This window comes from Elephas maximus, chromosome 16 (genome assembly GCF_024166365.1).
Source record: "Elephas maximus indicus isolate mEleMax1 chromosome 16, mEleMax1 primary haplotype, whole genome shotgun sequence".
Lineage (NCBI taxonomy): Eukaryota > Metazoa > Chordata > Mammalia > Proboscidea > Elephantidae > Elephas > Elephas maximus.
Window position 1 is genome coordinate 14,921,014 of NC_064834.1, and position 26,622 is coordinate 14,947,635.

The window sequence follows — 26,622 nt, forward strand, 5'->3', positions numbered from 1 at the left end:
CAGAGGAAAGAAAGACAAATGTCTCTTAAGCATATGAAAAGAACCTCAACTTCCCGCAACAAAGAAAAAAAAAAAAATTAAGACTACACTGAGATATCACTTTTCACTTAATCAGACTGGCGAAGATTCAGATGTTTGGTAAAACACTGTGTTGGAGAGGATATGGGTAAACAGACATTCTTATAATTGCTGGAGGGAGTATAAATTGATATGGCAATTTGGTATAATCTATCAAAATCACAGTTTAGATTCCCTTTTGGATTGGACACGGAGATGAGCCACCCAGATCACCCTTCAAAGGAAGTCTTCTTGTCCCAGCTGCTGAGAGTTTCCTTAGCAGACAACCTACTATTTTCAGCCCCTTCAAGTTGTGCTTCAGTTGCAAAGAGCTACCTTGACCAAGGTCACACTCTTCTGGGCAGTCCCCATCCAGCCACTCTGGCACAACTCTGATGGGCCATTTCAGCTTTACAGCTTCCTTATGGGGTTAGCTGAAGCTGCATGGATGCATTGCAGCTCAATTTCTCCCTCTGCCTAATCTTGCTTCTTCATGCTCCCCTTTCATAGGTGTTGAACTCAAGGGCACCCCGTACTAAGCATCCTGAGCCCTAAATTTCTGTCCCAGAGAACCCAACCTGTGAAACTTTTGACCCCACAATTCCACATCTAGGAATTTATCCCACTTCTAGGAATTTATCCCAGAGATTACACGCATACATAGGCAAAATGATGGTATTTGTTACAGATTATTTGTAAGAGCAAAAATTGGAAACAACCTAAATGTCATATTAAATAAATCAGGCAACTTGTTAAATAAAGGCATATCTACAAAATCGCCCTGGTGGAACAGTGGTTAAGAGCTCAGGCTGCTAACCAAAAGCTTGGCAGTTCAAATCTAACAGCTGCTCCTTGGAAACCCTATGGGGCAGTTCTACTCTTGTTCTATAGAGTCACTATGAGTCAGAATCCACTGGACAGCAATCGGTGTATAAAAACTGAGGAAGCCCTTTATATACTTATATGAAAAGATCTCCAATGTGTGTGTGTGTGTATTCAAGAAGGGTGCATACCGCTGGACACTCTTGTTAACTCAGAACTGAAACCATTCCTGACGTCCACTCCTCAGACACAGACAGGACTATAAAACAAAAAGTAATACACATGTAGAATGTGCTTTTTGTTCAATCAGCTATATGAAACCAAATGGGCAGCTCCTGGCCAAAAGCAGGATGAAAGGTGGGAAGGGACAGGAACTGGACGAACGGACACAGGGAACCCAGGTTGGAAAGGGGGAGTATGCTGTCACATTGTGGGAATTGCAACCTATTTTCCAAAACAATTTGTGTATACATTTTTGAATGAGAAATTAATTTGAGCTGTAAACTTTCACCTAAACCACAGTATAAAGACGAAAGAAAAAAAAAAAAGGAGGATGCATAAACACTAACTTCATCGGTTGTCTATGAGTAGATTTGGGTATCTCACAGACAGAGGTGGAAAGGAGACTATTCATAGTACACACCCTTGTACTTTTTCACATTTTAAAGCACGTGAATGTGTTACATAATGATTGGGAAAAATGTTTACACTTGAATTATTTGACTTCAAAAACTACAGATAAAAACTATATATGCACAGCTTTGATAAAACAGAAATCAGTTAAAAATAATTTACCAATTAATTTGAGAGGAAACTGGTCTTACAGGATTTCGAAAAAGTAGTTACCTAAAGTAATTTAAGGAAAATAGAACAAGAATACTTTGTTTTTCCTTGCCTCTTTTAACCTTGATTCATCTGAATAAATTGGCTCAATTAGTCAATTTCTCTTTAAAAACTCAAGAATCGAATTTTAGTTACGACCATGAAACCTCCTTGTAATTGGGATTAGGAAATTGTTTGGCCTTTTGTAAATTCAGTTGCTTTTCTTGTTACTGATGGTGCATAATCAACTAAAGCTATAAAAGATAACTACCACTTAACTCTAAGGATGATAGTGGAAATAAAATGACTAAAAACAATTAAAAGGTTCCAAATGAATGTTCTAGCCCATTTTGGAATGAAGCCTAGGAGAGATTAGAGAGTCCTTTTTTTTTTCTTCTTAAAAACTTTTCATTTAAAAACAATTTCAAACTTACAGAAATGTTGTAAGAATAATACAGAGAACTCTTGAATATCGTTCACTGATTTTTAACATTTAGATACATTTACTTTACCATTCCCCCTCTCTTTCTCTCTATATATTTCGATTTATTTCTTCTCAACCTTTTGAGAGTAGGTTGTTTACAACATGCCGCTTTACATCTTGACACTTCAGTGTGTATTTCAGAAGAAAAGAGACATTCCTTTACATAGCCACCACACAGTTATCAAATGTTGGAAGAGACTTTAATCTATGGTCCCTATTCTAATTTTGTCAATTGCTTTAATGAATGTTTTATTGTATGTCCTCCTTCTGATATAAGTTCCAGTTTAGGATCATGTCCCTGGTGGCGTAGTGGTTAAATGCTACTGCTGCTAACAAAAAAGGTCAGCAGTTCAAATCCACCAGGCATTCCTTGGAAATTCTGTGGGGTAGATCTACTCTGTCCTATAGGGTTGCTATGAGTTGGAATCAACATGACGGCAGTGGGTTTGGTTTTTGGTTTTGTGAATTTAGTTGTCAGGTCTCTGTAGTCCCTTTCAACATTTAACAGTTTCTTGACTTTTTTTTTTTTTGTCTTTCATAATGATTACTTCATAGGAAGTTCCTCGGTGTGGGTTTGGTTGATGACTCCTCATGATTAGATTCAAGTAATGTTGTATCTTTCTCAGGATCTCATATCCGGAGACACCTGATCACCCCATCAAAGTGTTGCCTAGTTTCTCCAATGTATAGTTACTGTTTTCCTCTTTGAAGTAATACACAACCTGTGAGGGGATACTTTGAAACATGAAAGTGTCCTGCTTCTCATCAAACTTTCCTCCCCAGATTTTGCATCCATTGATGATGTTTGCCCAGGCCGATCTTTACTATGATAGTTGCAAAATGGTGATTTTTTTTTTCCATTTCCACCACTACTTTGTATTTATCATTCTACTTTGAGGAACAGCTTTCTTTTCCCTCTGTTTAGCCATTCATCCATCTTTCCATCATCTATTTATCGTTAGGATAGATGCATGGATTTCTATTTTACTCAAGGGGTTATAATTCATTACTATTCTTATTTGATACTCTAAATTATCCTAGATTTGGCCAATGAGAAGCCCTTTAAGTTGGCTCCTTTTGACATGCTCTCACTCTTTTTTTTTTCTGAGGAATTCCTTACTTTCTGGCACGATAAGATATTTCAGGTCATTGTGTACCTCCCTCCTCTAACCCTGATATCAGCCATTGTGCCCAGGAGCCTTAGTTCTTTTTGTGGGGAAAGGTATTTAGAAATCAAGATCTGGGCAGAGATTCTTTAATTTTGAAATATGTTTCAGTCAAAATAAAGAAGAACATATTTCAATTTTTAAAACTCTTCCTATATATGGCTGATTTATCCATTTCTTCCCCCCATTCCATTTTCTGGTGAGATAATAAAAAGAAGCATTTAGGCTTGTTCTTTTGATTCTTCTATTTTTCTTGAATATAATTAATTCTGGACCCATTTATTAGGCCAGAATAGTCAGTGCAATGGCAACTGTGGATCGTGTCTCTAAGTAGCTACTCAAGGACAATATGTCCTGAGAAGAAATTTGTGATGGAAGACTACGTAGGTTTTGAAATACTATAAGATGATCTGTGGAACCCTGGAGATAAGTATAACGAAACACAGGGCACCTCGCCAAATTCATTTTAAAGAAATCAAATCAAAGTTTTGTAAAATAACACTCCATGCGGTCAGATGCTTGTTGCATCTGTTTTCCTTTTTACAGTAGGTGTGATATGTTGGAAACCGCCGTGGTTACACCTCACGTTATTATATTTAGGTGATAAAGGCAGGTGAACTACAAAAAAGCTACCAATGAATACATAAATTTCTGTTTTAACAATGAAATTAAATATGTACTCTGTCTCTTGATAACATGGATATTTCAGCAGCAGTATACTTTAGAAATAGTGAAGATGAAATAAAGAGATCATACTCCATGCATTCTAGTCTTAGGCCAAATTCATTTTTTTTGTTACTCATATTTAGCATTCATTCCCAAACCTACGGATACCTGGGAATCACCTGGGACAGTTTTTAAAAATCCAGATTCCTGAGCTCCACCCTGTTCCGCTGAAACAGTATATCTCATGACCCAAGAATCTGCATTTTTAAAATCTCCCCCAGATAATTCTGAGGTGTTTGATCCTTACAATGGTTTGGGAACTGTTAAGCATGGCCTTCAAAAACTACATTTATACCCACAGGGTGCAAATCTCATTATATATACTACATGTATAGCTATTCTTGGTTATGACCCTGAATTCTGCTAACTTACTCTGTACCCTTGAAAAATGTAGAAAGAATACTACTTACTTTTATAAAATTGGACTAGTCTGTCAGTTGTCTCTATCTTGTTCCCCTTTTCCACTAAATGTTCTACTTGATTCCAGAATGATTAGATAAAAAGTATACAAGAATAGCTAACATTTACATGCTTTAAAACAGTTGTTTCTCAAAGTGTGGTCTGAGGGTCCCTGGTGGTCCCTGAAACTCTTTCAGGCAATGCATGAGGTCAAGATTATTTTCTTAATAATAGAACTTGTTGCCGTTGAATCAATTCTGACCCATAGTGACCCTAGAGGACAAAGTAGAACTGCCCCATAGGGTTTCCAAGGAGTGGCTGGTGGATCTGAACTGCCGACCTTTTGGTTAGCAGCTGTATTACTTAACCACTGTGCCACCAGGGCTCCCTTGTTGATAATAATAAGCCATTATTTGCCTTTATTATTCTCATTCTTTCTTGAGTGCACAGTGGAGTTTTTCAGAGCCTGCATGATGTGTGATAAGGGAATAGATTAAATGCAGAAAATAAAGGCGAATCAGCTGTTTCCTATTAAGCCAGATATTGAAGAGATCTGCAAGGCAAGTAAAATCATATGTTTCTCGCTAATTTTTTTTTTAATATAGCTAATTTTCATTAAAATGTCTGTCATATCAATACATAACGGGTTTATTATTTTTTAAATGACTAAACATTTTAAAAATTTCAGTTTTAATTTCTAATGCAGTAAATATTGATAGATATAACACACATAAACAAAAGCTCTTTGAAGCCTTCAATGATTTTTTTAAAAGTGTAAAGAGATCCTGAGACCAAAAAGTTTGAGAACTAATGGTTTATAAGATGTTTTTACGTGTTATTTAATAATTAGTTCAATTGGTTATTTATCATTAATAGCCAAATATTGCCTAGAATTAGGACTGAATTTTACCAATTCTTAAAAACTGATTTTTGTTCAACTGATTAATGTTTTGATGATTTAATGTTCTTTTTTCCTTATTCTGAGAAACGCTTGACTTAGCTACTACTTAAGGCTCTAGGAGCCTCCAAAGTTTTCTGTAGTAATCTATGACACAACTTGAAATTCGCATTATCAGGGCTAATGGACCTGCTGCCTGGGAACGATAATGTGCTCAGTATCTACTAATGCGAGAGAAAGGGTTTCTTTTTCAGATTTCTCACTTAACAGAGAACAAGCTCTAAATGGAAGGAAGCACATTTCGATAGCTAGGAAGCAAACCAGCAAAGATTCCTAACTCCTATGGCAGACAGATCCAGGGTTGTTGTTGTTTTTGTGTGCCGTGGAGTAGATTCCGACTCATAGCAACCTCAAGTGACAAAGGTAGAACTGCGCCCATAGGGTTTCGTAGCCTGTAATCTTTACAGGAACAGATCACCAGGTCTTTCTCCCGAGAAGTTTCCTGTGGATCCAACAGCCAACCTTCTTGTTAGCAGCCAAGTGTTTAACCATTGCACCACGAGAGCTCCTTTTTAGATCCAGGATAGCCAGTGGATAACATTACAAAATACTGTCGAAGAGCCCAGAGCTTTGTGTCTTTCAGATCAGATCTGTGCCCCAGCTACTGCATTACTTAGGAATCTTAGCCTTTCCTTCCTGAGGATGAATAAAAACAGTACCTCATGCATAGGGTGGTTGTAAACAAACATTGACCACAATACATGTTCCATAAATGCTAGCTAATATAATTTGTTGTTCTTAGGGTAGTGGGCGGGAGGGTCCTCTGAGGAGAAACAGAAGAAAATAGTTGATTTTGCTTACTTCACAATTTAATCCAGTGATAGTTCTATCTGCCTGCTTTTGTTTTCTGGGTTGTAGCTTTTTCTACAGTTTTCCTAAGTAAATCCTTGAACAAACTTTGACTTAAAAGTTCTCTGGCATGATATTTTCATTCTATTTCCATAACAGGAAATTCTCACTCTCACTCCTATTCTCACTCCTGATAGCAACATCTCTGGAGAAACACATGCTATTAGTAGCTTAAGAACTAAACTCTCCAGTAACATTACTTTTCAAATAAATGACTGAAATACACATTGCTGTTGTTGTCGTTAGGTGCCAGCAAGTTGGTTCCGACTCACAGCGACCCCATGTACAACAGAACAAAACATTGCCTGGTCCTGCACCATTCTCACAATTGTTGCCAGCTTTGAGCCCACCGTTGCAGCCGCTGTGTCAGCCCAAGTGGTTGAGGATCTTCCTCTTTTTCGCTGACCGTCTACACATATGGTAGAGAAAGTGGTGAAGTTTCTAAATCCAAAAATGCTACATGATAAGAAAATACTGAAATTTTCAGAAAAAGCCTTAAAGGAAAAGCAGTTCTAAGGAAACTACAATTCCCAACTATGTTCCAGTTCTCTTTTCACTGGCCTGCTTTTGCTTAGCCAACAAGTACACAGGTATCAAGAGGCCTGGCGGCAGGCACAGTGAACCTCTTAGACTTTTTTTATACCCCGGTGGGACGCTACAGCAAGCAGCCCGGGGGTCCAGGAACCCTGCCGCTTTCCCGCCCAAACATCGCGGGGGCGGGGCCCGAGGGCGGGGCGGGGCGCGGGGCCGGGGCGGGGCCCGAGGGCGGGGCGGGGCGCGGGGCCGGGGCGGGGCGCGGGGCCGGGGCGGGGCCCGGGGCCGGGGCGGGGCCCGAGGCCGGGGCGGGGCGAGTCGCTTTCCCCGCCCCTCCCCGTTCGGTGTCTCCGGGCCCCGCCCAGACGCCTCTCGCCATGATCCCGACAGGCCTAGCGTCTCGGGGAGTCACGTGAGGGTGGGCGTTGCAGGTGGAGGTAGGCGTTCGCTCTTGCTGCGCGTCTGTGGGTGTCAGAGCTGGGCGCCTCTGACTGGGAAGCTGCCGGAGCTCGAGCGCGGACGGGTGAGTCTGGGGGTCGGCAGAGCGCGAGGAGGCAGCCGTTGAGGGAGGGGTGGACGCGGGCGGACCGCTGTAAGGACCTGGCCTCCCGAGCCGGCCGTTGGTCGTCCCGGCGCACCGGCGGCTTTTCCCGGCCGGCGGGACAGCGCTCTCTGCTTGAGGCGCTCGGCTCGCGGGCTGAGAGGCGTCCCCGCTCCTGCTTGTTTCCCACCCTCGGCTCGTCTTCGCCGCCGCCTCCCCGTCCGGGCAGAACTTCTCCCAGGGCCGCCTTCCCAAGCGCGGGGTTCACTGGGGCGCCGACCCACGTCCCTTCGCTGGTGCCGGGGAGACGGGCACCTGGGGCGCAGTTGTGGGGGCCGCCCGTGTGGGGATTTGTGGACGGCGGTGGAAGTTGGAGCTCTGATGGGGGGGAATATGGAGAATTATTGGGATCCCACAGGAGCGGTACGACCGTACAGCCTGCAGCTCTCGTCATTTCTCCCTCAAGTTTCCTTCTCATCATCCCTTCGCGTCCCGCCCTGTGATGCTTTGAGAGTGAACGGGGTATTACTGGCTGTATGAATGCTGGGAGGGGAGTTTAAAACGGGCTGCTCTCTGCGTTGCCATCCCTGTGATCTTATGGTTTGTGGTATTTGTAAATATAAATAGAATAAATATATTGTAGGTGAAGGACTAGAGTAAAATGTTTTATTCGCCTTGCGGTCGTGGTTAAGTGCCACAGCTGCTAGCCAAAAGGTCGGCAGTTCGAATCCACCTGCTGCTCCTTGGAAACCCAGTGGGGCAATTCTACTCTGTCCAATAGGGTCGCTATGAGTCGAAATCCACTCGAAGGCAACGGTTTTTTTTTTTTTTGGTGGTACCTGAAAAGACATTTTCTTCCCATTCTTTTATAAATAGATGTTTCTTTCACACTTTGTTGGGTGGTTTCTTGGATATACCATTGTTTATGTTAAAGTTATGTGGAGGTGATCTAGCAGTGTAAGAAGAGTTTGCAGATAAGGTAAAGCAAGTTTGGAGTTGATAGCTGTGAGACAGTTTAGGTTTCACTGACAGATGGTTTAAATGACAGATTAATAAAATGTTGGCGCTGGCCGTGATGACCCAGCGGATGCCTCTCTGTTGTAGTGAAGGACAGATAATGAGTTTGTTGAATATTGCCTTGTTCTTAAAACTTCCTAGAACTTACTGCCACTTATCTGTGATGAGGGGGCTCTGGCCTCCAGCTACTCTTTGTTTCCACTTTTGATAGGTCCCTGACCATCTCTGGTACTTGAGGACATCACCCTGTTCACCTAATTATGTCCAGAAAGTGTCGCTGACACTTTCTAAGTTTCCTTACTATGTTCATAAAATACAAGGTAACATTAACAAAAAACACAGATTTTCAGGCGCGGGTTTTGTGCCTGGGGAGAAAAGGAAAGAATGATAGTATGATGAAACCTGATAAAAGCAAGAGAAAAGCATGCATTGCTAGTTTCTTTTATACTCTGTAGTGCATTTACTATATTCAGTAGACTTTTGCCATTTCGGAAGGGTTCCTTTTGAGACTGAATTTCCTAGATTTGAGAATAAAAAATGGCATGTCATTTCTCCCATAAATCAATATTATGTAAAATAATTATAACTGAAAGATTTAACTGATCCCATCAGATCTTTTATTATTCAGAATGATAGAACTAATTGATAAAGTTATTAAACCAGATTTTGCCACTTACTAATCTTTAGTTTTACCTCTTGAGCAATTTTTACAATGGCTGCAGCACTTGAACATTTAGCTTTTTTTGTTTGCTTGTTTCCATATAGAGTTGTTTAATACATCCCTCTTTTTTATGAGAACCAATTTAAAAAAACTTACAACTTTTTTTCCCATTTAAAATGACAATAGCTTTAATTTGCATCGAGGGAAAAAGTTGAGTCTTTTAAGGCAGATGCTTTGGTAAATTATGAAAAAATCGTTAATGCTCATAAGTCATTATACTTTTCCTATGGTAAAAATAATACGTGCTTATTTTTGAAAAATGTAAAATTATAGAAAGTATAACATTTTTTGGTGGTTTTTTTTTTAATAACATTTAAAGTTGAAATCCCAGTTTATCTTTTCCCCTGTTGTTCTTGGGTGCCATTGAGTTGATCCCAAGTCACAGTGACCCCATCTGACACAGTAGAACTGCCCCATAGGGTTTTCTTGGCTACAGTCTTTACAGAAGCAGATTGCCAGGTCTTTTTTTCCCCCCGAGGAGGCACTAGGTGGGTTCGAACCGCCAACCTCCTGGTTAACAGCCGATCGCTTAAGTAACTACTGGTTCCTTTTGTATATTTGGGATCAGTATTTTTTTTTTAGTTAAGACTCTGGAGTCAGACTCCCTGGGAAAGATAGCACTACTAGGCTTACATCCTGTTGTCATTGTTGTTAGTTGCCACTGAGTCAATTCTGACACATCGGCAACCCTGTGTGTACAGAGTAGAATCTGTGCTTAGTAGGGCTTTCAAGGCTGTGACCTTTCGGAAGCAAATCACCAGCTCTGTCTTTTGAGGTGCCTCTGCGTAGGTTCTTAACTGTTCGTGCTACCCAGGGACACATCCTTCCACCTTAGAGATCCCAGAGGAAGGAGAACTTCTTTTTCTCTACTATTCTAGCAAACTACTGTATGGGAGTCTTATTGGCTGACTTGGGTCATTGCTCATCCTAGATGCAATCCCAGTAACCAAGGTGATGGAGTGCCTTGGATGGCTTGGACCTTGTTCCTAACCTGGAGTGGGTGCTGGGTTTCAAACCACGTGGGTTATGGGTGGGCCACAGAGAGTTCCTAAAGGAAAACTGAGGTGATATTTCCTGGACAATTGAGGTATTATTTCCTGGAGAAGGGAGAATAGTTGCTGGACAGGCAAAAACAACAGATGTACACTAAGATTATTTTACACGTATTTTTTTTTTTATTTCAGAGAATTTTCTTTCCTCTCCCAACATAAGGAAACCCAGGTGGCATAGCGGTTAAGTGCTACGGCTGCTAACCAAAAGGTCGGCAGTTCAAATCCACCAGGCGCTCCTTGGAAGCTCTATGGGGCAGTTCTACTCTGTCCTGTAGGGTCACTATGATCCAGAATAGACTCCGTGGCAATGGGTTTGGGGTTTTTTTTTGGAGTTTCCAATATAAAGCAGTTTTACAGTTTGTGTGCTGATTTCCTTTTATTTTTTTATGCCTGTTTTTTATTAACTTCTAGAAATTGAAATTTAAACTCTCCTAATACATATATTTGTTTACATGTAAACTATCTTTCCACTGAAGGTATATTCAGGTTTTATAACTTTAAATATATTGTGTGTTTGGCCAGTTTGTTAAAATTGATGATTGATAAACATTTTTATTACTATGGGTAAGCTTGACAAACTACTGTTTATAAATAGTAAATAAAAATGTTTTAAGTTTAATGTATGCAGTTGATGATATGATTAAATGCTTCTTTCTTTTAATTATTCCATGTTTAAACCCTGTTCGTTGTATGAAAAATAAATCACTGTAATTGTGACTAATTGCTGTCACTGGTTGTTAATTTTAAAACTGTAATTAGCTTTAATGTTTGGTTTTGTATCTTTATGGATTATTCTGATGGTTCATTATACTTTGAGAAAATATAATTGAAACAACATATTGTTTACTCCATGACCTTGCTTTCATGTAAAAGAAATGGTAGCAGCTCAATTCAGTGGACGTTTGAACTTGAATTGCTAAATTTGGTGACACAGGCTTTATTTTAAACAGACAGCTCTATATTCTAAAAGTCAACTCACTTTTTTTTTTTTAATTGTGCTTTAGGTGAAAGTATACAAAGTAGTTTCTCATAAACAATACACATATTGTTTTGTGACATTGGTTGCCAGTCCCATGAGATGTCAACACTCTCCCCCTCTTGACCTTGGGTTCTCATTCGTCCAGCTTTCCTGTCCCTTCCTGCTTTCTCATCTTTGCTTTTGGGCTGGTGTGCCCATTTAGTCTCCTTTTGTTTTATGAGCCCGTCTAATCTTTGGCCGAAGGGTGAACTTCAGGAGTGACATCACTACTGAGTTAAAAGGATGTCTGGGGCCCATAGTCTAGGGGTTTCTCCAGTCTCTGTCTGACCAGTAAGTCTGGTCTTTTTTTGTGAGTTTGAATTTTGTTCTACATCTTTTTTCCAGTTCTGTCCGGGACCCTCTTTTGTGATCCTTTTCGGAGCAGTCAGTGGTGGTAGGCAGGCATCATCTAGTTGTGCTGGACTCAGTTTGGTAGAGGCTGTGGTAGTTGTGGTCCTTTAGTCCTTTGCACTAATCTTTCCCTTTTATCTTTGTTTTCCTTCATTCTGTCTTGTTCCAGATGGAGTGGGACCAGTAGATGTGTCTTAGATGGCCACTCAAAAGCTTTTAAGACCCCATGTGCTCCTCAACACAGTTGGGTGTAGAATATTTTCTTTATAAATGATGTTATGCCAATTGAGCTAGATGTCCCCCGAGGCTGTGGTCCCCAACCTTCAGTCCAGTAACTCAGTCTCTTAGGGAGCTTGAATGTGTCTATGAAGCTTCTATGACTTTGCCTTGGTCAAGTTGTACTGACTTCCCCAGTATTGTGTACTGTCTTACCCTTCACCAAAATTACCACTTATCTATTGTCTAGTTTGTGTTTTTCCCTCTCCCACCACCCATCCCTCATAATCATCACAGGTTGTTTCTGTGTGTAAACCTTTTCTTGAGTTTTTATAACAGCAGTCATACAGTATTTGCCCTTTTGTGATCAACTTATTTCATTCAGCATAATGCCCTCCAAATTCATCCGTGTTGTGAGATGTTTTGCAGATTCATCATTGTTCTTTATCATTGCATAGTATTCCATTGTGTGTATGTACCATAGTTTGTTTATCCATTCATCTGTTGATGGGCACTTAGGTTGTTTCTATCTTTTTGTTATTATAAATAATGCTGCAGTGAACGTGAGTGCACATATGCCTGTTTGTGTGACGGCTCTTATTTCTGCAGGATATATTCCTAGGAGTTGAATTGCTGTAGCGTATGGTATTTCTATTTCTAGCTTTTCAAGGACGCGCCGTATCGTTTTCCAAAATGGTTGTACCATTTTGCATTCCCACCAGCAGTGCATAAGAATTCTAATCTCCCTGCAGCCTCTCCAACATTTGTTATTGTCTGTTTTTTTTTTTTTTTTTGATTCATGCTCGTAATATCAGGGTGAGGGAGTATCTCATTGTAGTTTTTTTGTTTTGTTTTATTTTTCCTTTTTTTTTTTTGCCTAGCAAGCAGAGGTTTATTAGCAAGCAGAGGGTTAGTAGTAAGAGTACACTTGACTAGGGAGTATCAAGCGGGCTACTCAGGTATAGAAGGAATCTGAGAGTCTTGTTTTGTTTTTCAGTGTAGCTTTGATTTGCATTTCTCATGTCTATTAGCTGCCTGAATGTCCTCTTTGGTGAAGTATCTGTTCATATCCTTTGCCAATTTTTTAATTGGATTATTTGTCTTTTTGTCCTAGAAGTGTTGGATTTTCCTATAGATTTCAGAGATTAGACCTTTATCGAATATGTCATAGTCAAAAATTTTTCTCAGTCTGTAGGTTCTCTTTTTGCCCTTTTGGTGAAGTCTTTTTTTTTTTTTTAAATAATATTTATTGTGCTTTAAGTGAAAGTTTACAAATCAAGTCAGTCTGTCACATATAAGCTTATATACACCTTACTCCATACTCCCACTTACTCTCCCCCTAATGAGTCAGCCCTTCCAGTCTCTCCTTTCGTGCCGGTTTTGCCAGTTTCTAACCCTCCCTACCCTCCCATCTCCCCTCCAGACAGGAGATGCCAACACAGCCTCAAGTGTCCACCTGATACAAGTAGCTCACTCTTCATCACCATCTCTCTCCAACCCATTGTCCAGTCCCTTCCATGTCTGATGAGTTGTCTTTGTAATGATTCCTGTCCTGGGCCAACAGAAGGTTTGGGGACCATGACCGCCGGGATTCTTCTAGTCTCAGTCAGACCATTAAGTCTGGTCTTTTTATGAGAATTTGGGGTTTGCATCCCACTGTTCTCCTGCTCCCTCAGGGGTTCTCTGTTGTGCTGCCTGTCAGGGCAATCATCGGTTGTGGCCGGGCACCATCTAGTTCTTCTGGTCTCAGGATGATGTAAGATTCTGGTTCATGTGGCCCTTTCTGTCTCTTGGGCTCATAGTTATCGTGTGACCTTGGTGATCTTCATTCTCCTTTGCTCCAAGTGGGTTGAGACCAATTGACGCATCTCAGATGGCCACTTGTTAGCATTTAAGACCCCAGACGCCACACTTGGTGAAGTCTTTTGATGAGCATAGGTGTTTAATTTTTAGAAGATCTGTTATCTAGTTTATATTCTGGTATTTGTGTATTGTTAGTTATGGTTTGTGTCCTATTTATGCCATGTATTAGGGCCCCTCATGTTGATCCCATTTTTCCTTTCATAATCTTTATAGCTTTTAGTTTTGTATTTAGGTCTTTGATCCATTTTGAATTAGTTCTTTGATCCATTTTGAATTAGTTTTTGTGTGTGGTGTGAGGTATGGGTCTTGTTTCGTTCCTTGCAGATGGACATCCAGTTTTGCCCGCACATTTGTTAAAGAGACTGTCTTTTCCCTATTTAATGGACTTTGGGCCTTTGTCAAAGATCAAGTGGCCAGAGGTGGATGGATTTACATCTGGGTTCTCAGTTCTGTTCCATTGGTTAATGTGTCTGTCATTCTACCAGTACCAGGCTATTTTGACTACCATAGCTTTATAGGTTCCATTGCTTCTTGACCTTCAGCAAATTACTTAATCTCTCTGAACTTGAGTCTATTCCCTTTCCAAAATGGAAATGATAGTACCCATTTCGTAGGGAAAGGAGCCCTGGTGGTGTAGTGGTTAAAGTGCTCAGCTGCTAACTGAAAGGTCATTGGTTCGAACCCACCAGGTGCACCACGGGAGAAAGATATGGCAGTCTGTTTCTGTAAAGATTTACAACCTTGGAAACCCCGTGGAGCAGTTCTGCTCTGTCCTGTAGGGTCACTATGAGTTGGAATTGACTTGATAGCAGTAGTTTTTTAAAATATTTCATAGGGATGTTATGAAGATTAAATGAACTAATTAATGTATGCCAAGTACCTGGCATGTACTAGGTTCTCAATAAATATAATTGTTAATAAGAACAACAACAATAGCAAAAGTAATATCTAACCTGTTGCCATCGAGTCGATTCTGACTCATTGTGACTCTATAGGACAGAGTAGAACTGCCCTGTAAGGTTTCCAGGGAGCAGCTGGTGGATTCAAACTGCTGACCTCTGGGCTAGTTGCTGAGCTCTTAACCACTATGCTACCAGGGCCCCAGTAATATCTAACAGACTTTATTTCCTCAATTTCAAAGAATTTAGCCTAGAGAGTTTAAAAAACATAACTAAATGTCTGAGAAACTAACAAGATTGTTCTTCATTCAGTTTGTCTTGATTTTAATTTTCCATGTTACATGTGTGTCAATAAACTAGAAAACTTTCAGCTACATAATTATTAGTGGAGGTATGGGTTGAGCACATTGGAAGTTCAAATCACAATTCAGGTTGACTTTTGGTAATAGGCAGAAATGATAAAAAAAAAAATTGACATGTTTTTATTTGTGAGGATAAGTTCAGGGTAATACTCCTATAAAGGAGAAATAATGCTTTGAGAACAGAGTATGTTACGTGCTACAGTTGGAAGTTTAGAAGGTTACTTGAAAACAACAGTGACAACTGTTGAATTGGGCAACTGTGAAAAATGATTGACCTTAAATATCATTAATAATCTGGCACTGGAAAATTAGGTAAGAGATATTCTAGCCTTTTTTTTAAATTCAGGTTTAAAAAAATTTTTTTTTTAATTATTGTACTTTAGATGAAGGTTTACAGAACAAATTAGCTTCTCATTAAACAATTACTATACATACTGTTTTGTGACCAGCCCCATAACATGTCAACCCTCTCTCTTCTTGACCTTGGGTTCCCTGTTACCAGCCTTCCTGTCTCCTCCTGCCTTCTCGTCCTTGCCCCTGGGCTGGTGTGCCCAATTACTCTCGTTTTGTTTTATGGGCCTGTCTAATCCTTGGCTGAAGGGTGAACCTTAGGAGTGATTTCATTACCGAGCTAAGAGAATGCCCAGGGGCCATATTCTTGGGGTTTCTCCAGTCTTTGTGAGGCCGGTAAGTGTGGTCTTTTTTTGTGAGTTAGAATTTTGTTGTACATTTTTCTCCAGCTCTGTCTGGGACCCTCTATTGTGATCCTTGTCGGAGCAGTCAGTGATGGTAGCTGGGCACCATGTAGTTGTGCTGGACCCAGTCTGGTAGAGGCAGTGGTAGTTGTGGTCATTTAGTCCTTTGGGTTAATCTTTCCCTTGTGTCTTTGGTTTTCATCATTCCCCCTTGCCCCTGATGGGATGATATCAGTGGAACATCTTAGATGGCTGCTCACAAACTTTTAAGACCCCAGGCTTAGCCATATTTTTGAGAAAAGAAACAGAAATGGATTAATCTCATCTTTCTCCAAACTAATAGAGTGTTAAGTTTTTTCTGCAAATTGTAAACATTTCCTATGCTAACTAATTTTATGTTCAAGGTGGATTTTACTGACTATGATAAAATTGAAACTTTCAGCTTTAGAAATATATCCTCTTCATGTCAGGCGTACAAATAATGTTTGTTTTTTTCTCCAAAGTGATTTAATGTTGGCCGTTTGAAACTTAAAGGGCCCAGTCAGATAACCTTGATTGTTCAGCGTTAGACAATTACTTGGTCTCTGTTATAAACGCTACTTATAATTTAGATTTTGCTTTTTAATGTTTATTCATTGAATGTGGGAATTAAGTCAGAAAGCTATTTTTTTCCTTTGTAAAAAATAAAGGTAAGTGCTTCAATTGCCTGTAGTAGTACAATCAATAGTTGCTTAGTTATCTTGTGCTGCTATAACAGAAATACCACAAGTAGATGACTTTAACAAAGAGAAATTTATTTTCTCAGAGTCTAGTAGGTTACAAGTCCAAATTCAGGGTGTCTGCTCCACGGGAAGGCTTTCTCTCTCTGTTGGCTCTGGAGGAAGGTCCTTGCCATCAATCTTTTCCTTGTCGAGGAGCTCCTCAGATACAGGGACCCAAGGTCCAAAGGATGTGCTATACTCCTGGCTCTTGTTTCTTGGTGGTATGAGGTCCCCCGTCTCTCTGCTCGCATCTCTCTTTTATATCTCAAAAGAAATTGGTTTTAAATACAGTCTAATCCTGCAGGTTGAGTCCTGCCTCATCAACACAACAGCCATTAATCCCATCTCATTAACCTTATAGAGATAGGATTTACAACACACAGGAAAATCACATCAGATGCCAGAATGGTGGACAGTCACACAACACTGGAAATCATGGCTTAGCCAAAATGATACACGTATTTTTCGGGAACACGATTAAATCCATGACAGTGTTCTGTAACATGACACGTAGAGTGTTATAATCCAGCCGTATTTTTCTAGCCTTAGCTTTTATGTTTCTACCTTCCCTTCCTTTTCCTTCTTCCATGTTCTAGTCATAATGAAATACCTTTTGCCCCCGCAACAAGCCATGTCTTTTTGTGTCTTTATGCCTTTGTGTAGGCTGCTTGTTTTACCTGGAATGCTTCTACACCATCCTCTCATCCTCCAGTTGGTGAGCTACTTTTCATCTTTAAATAGATTCATGAGTTGTCAGTTTACAGAACCTCCCTCCACCCTTAGATAGGTATTTCCCTTGGTGGTTCTCATAATTTATTTTTACCTTTTTTCACATTCTTCTTACTTTGTGGAGCATTTGTCTGTATTTCTAGGAGACCGAGTGATTCCCGACGCAAGAAACTGGGTTTTATTCATCATCATATCCTGAGTGCCTGTGATAGATACAAGCTCAGAACATGTTTGGCAAATAAATAAGTAAATAGCTACTTCATTTAATTTAAAAATCAGAATAGAAAAAAATTATGTAATTGAATAAAGTACGTCTACACTATGTAACCTAATGCATTTAAAGAATTTGTCTGGACACGTCTAGAAAATCCCATCCGCACATTCTGCCACACATTTACAAAGTTACTAGAGAGAGAAAAATACATGCCATTCTTCAAGGGGCTCAGTCTGCTGGTAGAGGCACATAAATGAGTTAATGATTACATTTTAAATTTAAGTTAATTAAAATTTTAAAAATACAGTTTCATTAGAAATATTTCAAGGACTCGATAGCTATGTATGTCTCCTGGCTCTCTATTAGACAGAGCAGGTCTAAAACATTTCTATTGTTGCAAAGGTTCTAGTTAACAGAGCTGTTGTAGAACATTATAAGTAAGTTTGAATCTGTACTCTCTAGTTCCAGATGATAGTAAATTTCCTTTCAACCACATTCCTTTTTCTAATAAAACTGGGTTTTAGATTTGGAGATTGCATTTAAAATTTTTTTCAAGTAGATTCTATTGTAATATATTTCAAATAAAGAAGTGTTGCTAATTTTCTCAGGTCTTTAACCTGTGATAGCATTTAAATTAAGCAGGTTCAGAGTTTCATTTTCAACTTAAGTACTGCTGGGTGTAGTTGATATCATCCAACTTTCAATCCTAATAGTTCCTGAAATGGTAGTGAAGTATAATGGTTCAGAGCAGTGGCTTTGGAATCAAAGAAGCCTACTCTGCCATCTACTAGCTGTGACCTTAGGCAAATTTCTTAAAAGCTTTGCATTTTGGTTTTCTTCTCAGCAAAATGGGTTATTGAGGATTAACTAAGGTAATGGATTGTCAGGTACTTAGCATGGTGTTTGTTAAATGCTGGCATTAAAGAGAGTTTGACAGATCAGTTGTTTAAAAAATGTTTTTTGAGACAGTTGAGCAAATTTCAGTATGAACTGGGTATTGGATCGTATCAAGGAACTATTAAATTTGTTACGCATAACAATGACATGATTATGTGAAAAGAAAGTCCATGTTTTTGGAGAGGAATGATAAAGTGTACAGCAGTGAGAGGATATGATGTCTGAAGTTTGCTTTAAAATAATTTGGACGAAAAGAGAGGAATACAAAGGACAAAAAAAATTGGACTTGATTTCCATTGCTGGTAAGAAGGAGTAACGGGCCAGATTTACCCTCTTGCCTGAAACAGTTAAGAAAATGAATAAAGTATACTAAACAGTAAATTTTGTTATATTTTAGACATTGTATAACCGAGGAGAGTGATCACTGAGAGGTGGGAAGCAAATGAGGTGAATTATATGATTGCCCTGGCTTGCTGTCTAGAGAGTTTCCGTGGGAGGGAAAACCCAGGCAGAGCACAAGGTCACCTGAGCTGAGGGAGTCTGGGGAGGCTAAGGCAGCTGGAGCTTGCAGGGAAGAACACTGGAGATGAGACAGCTATAAGGAGGGAGAACCTCAGAGATCTGCAGAGGGTCCTTCCTAAAGTATTCAGCTGAAAACTGATCAATGCATGTATGTGAGGAAACTACCTGAGCTTAGGGAAAGAACCAACTGAAAATAAGAGAGAACAATATGCAGAGTCAGGAATAGGGTTTTTTCCTGCCAGCCAGAGTGGAAAACCTTTTAATGGGTCATCACGTAGATCCCTCAGAAGGGTTTTGCCTTAGTAATGGGAGAGATTAGCCTTAAACTAAATGTTACTCTGGCACAGCCTAACAAACCTTTTGCAAGACCTCAAAGGATCAGACTGTAACTTAACTCTCTCCCTAGAATAAGGCTCAAGAGTTCTAAAAAACCAAACCAAACCTGTTGGCATTGAGTAGATTCCAACTCCTAGTGACCCTGAGGGACAGAATAGAACTGCCTTATAGGGTTTCCAGGGAGCACCTGGTGGATTCGAACTGCTGATGTTTTGGTTGGCAGCCAAACTCTTAACCACTAGGAATACAAATATATCCAGCACCCAACAAAGTAAAACTCACAGTGTTTAGCATCCAATAAAAAATAAGTAGACATGTAAAGGGGCAGGAAAACATGACCCATAAGAAGGATGGAAAAAATAAATAAAAACTGAACAGAAGTGACACAGATGATAGAATTAGAGAAGGATGTTAAAACAGTTGTAATAACTGAGTTCTATATGTTCAGAAATCTAGAGGAAAGACTGAACATGTTAAGTGGACATGGAAGATATAAAAAAGACCCAAATCTGTAATGTATGAGATATGGAATTAATGGCAAAATAGATACTGGAGAAGAAAATCTAAACCAAGGCACACAAAGTATACAAAATCATCTAGAAGAGTTCTTACCAAACATAACTTTTTAAAAAATAATGTATTTATGGTTATTTAGAATACACAGAATAACATATACCACTTAAACAATTTGTGCAAGTACAGTTCATTGGCATTGTTTAAATTCTTCAAGTTGTGCAACCATTCTCACCCTCCTATTTGGAATTGTTCCTCCCCTGTTAACATAAACTCGCTGTCCCCTAAGCTTCCCATCTAACCTTTCATGTTACCGTTGTTAATTTGATCCCATATAGATAATTCTTTAAAAGAGCACAATGCTCAAGGCAGACATTATTTGCTTAGTAAGCTAAACTGTTGTTTGGTTTAAAGGTGACATCAGGGGATAGTTTTGTTTTAAAGTCCAAAGATTATCTCAGGGCAATAGTTTTGGGGCATAATTCAGCCTCAGTGGCTCCAGGAGGTATAGATTCTGTAAGAATTTAAAATTCTGTTTCGCATTTCCCCCCTTTTGATCAGGATTCGTCCATAGACTCTTTGATCACAGTGTTCAGTAATGGTAGCTGTGCACTGTCCAGCTCTTCTGGTTTTATGGCAGAGGAGGTAGTTGTTCATGGAGGCAATTAGCCACATATTCCACAAAAATACTTATCTTTTATTAAGCCTTTTTTGTGTGTGTGCTTTAGGTGAAACTTAACAGAGCAAATTAGTTTCTAAATCAACAATTTATACACAAATTGTCTTGTGACATTGGTTGCAGTCCCTGCGATATGTGAACACTCTCCCCTTCCATACCCCAATTTCCCATTTCTATCCTTCTGTTTTTCCTGTCCCTTCCTGCCTTCTTGTCATTGCTTCTGAGCAGGTATTGCCCTTTTGGTCTCGTGTACATGATTGAACTAAGAAGCATTCCTTACATGTGTTATTGTTTGTTTTATAGACCTGTCTAATCTTTGACTGAAGGTTAAACTTTGGGAGCGGCGTCAGTTCTGAGTTAAAAGCGTATCTGGGGGCCATAGTCCCAGGGGTTCTTCCAGTGTCTGTCATACCAGTAAGTCTGATCTTTTATTTTTTTGTTTTGTTTTTTGTGAATTTGAATTCTGTTCTACATTTTTATCCCATTCTGTCTAGACCCTTTATTGTCATCCCTGTGAGAGTGGTTGGTGGCAGTAGCCGGGCACCATCTAGTTCTTCTGGGCTCTGGCTGGTGGAGACTGTGGTACTTGTGGTCTAGTCCTTTGGACTAATATTTCCCTTGTGCCTTTGGTTTTCATCATTTTCCTTTGCTCCAGACAGGGTGGGACCAGTAGATGTATCTTAGATGGCTGCTTGAAAGCTTTTAAGACCCCAGACGCTACTCATCAAAGTTGGGTGTAGAACATTTTCTTTATGAACTATGTTATGCCGGTTGAACTAGATGACCTCCAAGACCATGAGTCCCAGTAACTCAGTCCCTCAGGGTGTTTGGACGTGTCTATGAAGCTTCTATGTCTTTGTCTTGGTGAAGTTGTTCTGACTTCCCCTATATTATGTACTGTTTTTCCTCCACCAAAGTTAACACTTCTGTACTATCTAGTTAAATATTTCCTCTCCCCTTCCTTGTAACAACTCTATGGGGCAGTTCTATTCTGTCCTATAGGGTTGGAATTGACTCGATGGCAATGGGTTTGTTTTTTTTTTTTTTTTTTTGGTTTTCCTTGTAACCATCAAAGATTGTTTTTTTTCTGTTTGTAAAACTTTCCTTGAGTTTTTATAATAGTGGTCTCATACAGTATTTGCCCTGTTGTTATTGACTTATTTCAGTCAGCATAATGTCCTCCAGATTCATCCATGTCCTTAGATATTTCATGGATTCATCATTGTTCTTTATCGTTGTGTAGCATTCCATTGTGTGTATGTACCATAATTTGTTTATCCGTTCGTCTGTTGATGGGCACTTAGGTTGTTTCCATCTTTTTGCTATGGTGAATGATGCTGCAGTGAACATGGTGTGCATGTGTCTATTTGTGTGACAGCTCTTATTTCTCTAGGGTATATTCCTAGGAGCGAGATTGCCGGATCATATGGTATTTCTATTTCTAACTTTTTAAGGAAGTGCCCTATATTTCCCATAGGGGTTGTACCATTTTACATTCCCACCATTGGTCTGTAATTTTCTTTCTTTGTGGTATCTTTGCCTGGCTCTGGGATCAAGGTTATGCTGGCTTCATAGAATAAATTCGGGAGTATTCCTTCCTTTTGTGTGCTCTAAAATAGTTTGAGTAGTATTGGTGTGAGCTCTTCTCTGAATGTTTGATGAATTCTCCAGTAAAGTCATCTGGGCCGGGCTTTTTTTGTTGTTGTTGGGATTTCTTTTTTCTTACCTTTTCAATCTCTTTTTTTGTAATGGGTCTCTTCAGATTTTCTTTCTCAGTTTGTTTTAGTTAGCTAGGTAGCATATTTCTAGAAATCTATCTATTTTCTCTAGGTTCTCAAATTTGTGGGAGTACAATTTTTCACAGTATTGTTATGACCCTTTTTATTTGAGTTGGGTCCTTTGTAATGTCCCCCATCTCATACCTTATTTGAGTTATTTATTTCCTCTCCTGTTTTTCTTTTGTCAATTTGGCCGGTGGTTTCTTGATTTTGTTGATCTTTTCAAAGAACTAACTTTTGGTATTGTTGATTCTGTTGTTTTTCTATCCTGTTTCATTTATTTCTGCTCTAGTCCTTATTACTTCCTTTCTTCTGGTGGCCGTGGATGTCTTTTGCTGTTCTCTCTCTATTTGTTCGAGTTGTAGGGCTAATGCTTTGATTTTGGCCCATTCTTCTTTTTTGATATGTGCATTTATTCCTATAAATTGACCTCTGAACACTACTTTTGCTATGTTGCAAAGGTTTTGATATGGTTTGTTTTCATTCTCATTTGATTCTAGGAATTTTTTAACTCCCTCTTTGCTTTCTTTTATTACCCGGTTGTTTTTAAGCAAGGTGCAGCCTGGTGTGGTGGCTGGCCTGAGCACCATGGGTGCTCTAGCCATGATGGCCAGTATGGGGCCAGTGGGAAGAGGGGATGGGTATGGAGCTAGGTGGTGGGGAAGAAAATTTTTTTAAAAAGTAGCCGGGGGGTAGGTGCTGGGCAGACCTGGGGGCCACCTCAAAAAGGGGGAGGGTGTCATATGAGGCTAGGTGGGAGGTATAAAGAAAAGAAAGTAAGTAAAAGAAAAAAATAAGTGGTGATGGGGTGAGGGTGGTGAACCCAGGGTGGGAAACCCAGGGCAGCAACAGGCTGCTGGCTGTCCAGTGCAGCAGTGCAACAGGGTCTGGCGAGGACGGGAGGTGTCATTCAGGGCTAGGTGTGAAGCAGAAGAAAAAGGAAGAGATAGAAAGGAAATAATTAAAAAAAAAAAAAAAAAACTGGCAGCACAGTGGGGCTGATGAGTGAAGGTGGGGCAAACCTGAGGCCGGTTGGAAGGGAGTGGATGTGATGTGTGGAGCTAGGTGAGAAGGAGAGAGAAAAGAAAGACAAGAGAGAAAAAAAAAAGCAAAAAAAAAAAAAAAAAAGGCGGTGCTTCAGGGGCCAGTGGATGGGGGTGGGCAGACCCTAGGTAGGCCAGTGGCTCTGTAGCTGAGGCAGCAAGGCTTGGCATGGTAGGATGGGGTGGAGGTGGTGTATCAGGCTAAGTGGGAGGAGAAAAGAAAAGGAAGAAAGGGAAACAGAAGTGGAAAAAAAAAAAGAATGAGAAAAAAATCGTGGTGTGGCAGGAGCTGGTGGGTGGGAGTGGGGCAGACCTGGGGGAGCTGTGTGCTGGTGGCTCTCTTGCTGAGCGGCACATTGCAACCCATCAGGAAGGGGCAGAGGTGGCACACAGGGCTAGGTGGGAGGGAGAAAGAAAAGGAAGAAAGGGAAACAGAAAAAAATGGTGCTGAGGGAGCCAGCTGGGAGAGGCAAGGCGTATCTGGGTGGCAGTGAGCCAGTGCCTGTCCAGCTGTACATCATGGCCTGTCATTAAGGGGTAGAGGCAGCACAGGGGACTAGGTGGGAGGGAGAAGGAAAGGCAGAAAGGGAAAGAGAAAAAAGAATTGCTCTGCGGGAGCCGGTCGGTGGGGTGGGGAAGACCCATGGCAGCAGTGAGCTGGTGTCTCTCTGGTCCAGGGGCCATGGCCCGTAGGGAAGCAGCGAGGCACCAAACAGGACAGAAGGGTGAGTGGTGGGGAAGCATGTTTCTCTGGTTACCTTGTTGGGAGTTCCATGAAGATGCCTTCCCATACTCCCTGTGTGGAGTCGTTGCTGGCCATGCTCCAAGATGGCAACACTGTGCTGTGTTAGCTGGCAGGGGACCTCCACTCTGTAGTTCTTTTCATTCTGTGTTCTCTGTTTGGTTTCTTCTCCCATTCAGTGCATAATCTGGTTCTTCAGTGCTTAGGGTTCCATGACTGACGTTCGTATCTGTTTTACGTAGTTTTTCAGGTCTTAGCTGCAGAGGGACAGCATGATGCGTCTGTCTATAGCACTGTGTTGGCTCTGCCTGCTAGATGTAACTTCCAGTTTACAGGAGATACGGGACTAGAGAAACAATTTAACCACTCCATGAGGGAGTAATCAAACAAATCCAGAATCTGAAAAATGCACCAATACAATTGTCTTGTTCTCTGAAAAAATTTAGTGTTGTGAGGGGAGAAAAAGGTTGTGTGTAGAGTATCTATTTAGGTTAAGAGAGACTAGAGACAAAACCAAAGATGACGTATGACCTTTGTTTGGATTCTGGTGTGAAAAATCAGGTGTGAATCTGGGAGAAATTTGAATATGTACTGGTATTAGAAGATATTAAGAATTATTGTTAATTTGGTTAAATTTGATAATGTATTATAGTTATATAGGAAAATATTAAAATATTGAGAAATAGTGTTATCATATCAGTAACTCAGTTTGAAGTGATTCAGCCTAAAAAAATAGCTTGATATATAGATAAATAGATAAAACAAATATGGCAAAATGTTAATTGTTCAACTTAGGTAATGTAAATATAGTATTCATAATAGTATTATTTGGATTTTTTATGTGTTTGAAATTTTAAAATAAGCTATAAAGATTTGATTTTAGTATCTTTTCTGGAAAAGAGGCCCTTTTTAAAAAACTTTATAAATAATTTCAATCCTTAACACTTCTAGTTTCTCTCTTTTATTATTAATTGTATGGATTTTGTCTTCAATATGCTGCATCTTCAATTATTATTATTTACTATTTGTTTGTAATTAATGTGCATTTTTAAAAGTGATTTTTGCCTCATCTTGACTAGTGGTGTATACATTCTTCATATATGCTACAGCTTCTGAAGGAGTAAGTCAGCTCTCAGAGCTTTGGCATGGCTCCTGTTACTCTTTTAGCATAGAAGTTTTAATTTCACGGTCAGTGGACTCCTAACTCATTAATAATTTATTTCTTGACTTTATATTTTCTTTAGGCTCACATTAAAGCCTCTGGCCAACTGAGTACTTTGTGTACTGTATTCAGATTGATAAAGTGTCATTTTTTTGGTTAAGAGGGTAGATGGCAGAATCTTTAGTATTTATTGTGGGAGACTTGGGCTTCCGTTATAAGAAATTAAACATTCTAAATATATGAGTCTTTTTTTTTTTTTTAAAGTCTGCTTATTGGTTACTTTTCTCAATATTAAGCATACACAGATTTATTTCTGTAGCTTAGTCTGATGGGAAGGAAATTAAGGAGTTACTGGATTCTGTTTGCAACTTTGCTGCTAAATAGCTTTATGGTCTTGATCAATTTGCTCTAAGTACAACCTCTCTGGCCTGTTTTCTGTCATGTTGAAAATTTGAAAGTTTCTAAGATCTCTTTTAGCTCTAATATTCTAGTATATTATTTCCTTTTTTTTCTTTATATTTTGTCTTAATGTTTCAGGATATTGGGGCAGACCATGTACTGATTCCTCTTGCTGAATAATGTGGGTTTTTTGTTTGTTTTTAAATTTTGTTTGTTTTAAACAACAAAAGTCTTTTTAACCCAAAGACTTCCCTACTTTTTTGTGACAGTAGGAATCTTGTTTTTCTTTGCATTGAAAAAATATGTTTGCCACAGTTCTTCCTTTACAAAGTAAAATAGAAATATCAAGTAAAGTGGTATATCGTGCTGTGCTGGATAGTCTCCGTTTGCCCCTCTGTAGTCTCTACCCTTCTCCACCCTGTTTTATGCCCCAGGAATCCAAACTCCTGGAATGCATCCACAAACTCACTTCCTGCCGGTGTCCAGCAGGGTTTGGCCAACAGCAGAGGGTGGGAGAAGACTGAGGCCTGGCTATTTATTTCCTTGGCTCTCTCACTTTTGTTGGTAGTAGTTATATTCCTCTGCTGAAGGCCACACCTCTGTCAGGCAGCCCTCTGCCAAAGCTACAATTGACTGAGTTCTAGTAACAACCACCATCCTTTGTCTTTAAGGCCTAATGGTTTCTCACTGTTGCTTCACTATTCCTTGTTTCCGTTTATCCTGCCCACGTCTTTGTAATAGCTCTTTTATTGAATTCTCCCTAGTTACACCACCTTTGGTAGTAGTTTCTGTCCTCTTATATTTTTAAATCTCAGATAAATGATAAGTCAGTTACCTTATTCCTCATAATAATGATTTTGGACTGGATAGTTTTTTAAGTCAAAATACAAGATTTCTTAGAAATGGGGAAGTGATTCCATAGATTTGAAATGGTATTTAGGCTGGAAACAAAGATGTCTGTTTTCTTGATTAGAATAACAAGGATGGATAGTATATAGGTTTGTGAGAAAAGATAGTATTGTTGTCTTGCTTTGCATTTTATTTAAATGTTTATATTAATAGGAGTATATTTAGATATTACATATTTAATACATTTTAATTATATAATATACTTTTTATTAAAATTATCAGCAGCACCCTCTTATATGTTAGCCTCCCAGATATTTATTAATAATTTGCTATGCGTTAGGCACCATGCTGAACTTCTTACAAACATTTCCTCTTTTAATTCTCATCATAGTCATTGGAGATAAGTGTTACTGTCCTTGTTTTATGGATGCGCAAAGTTGCCAAGT

The 26,622-nt window shown here is 39.6% G+C and overlaps 1 protein-coding gene across 1 annotated transcript in view; it reads left to right on the forward strand.

Moving 5' to 3' along the window:
- Positions 1–7,214: 7,214 nt before the first annotated feature.
- MICU1 (mitochondrial calcium uptake 1) overlaps positions 7,215–26,622 on the forward strand; it is a 272,079-nt gene continuing 252,671 nt past the window's right edge. The window contains exon 1 of the mRNA XM_049854813.1: positions 7,215–7,340. The gene's annotated coding sequence lies outside the window, so the exon portion shown is untranslated. The remainder of the gene's footprint in view (positions 7,341–26,622) is intronic.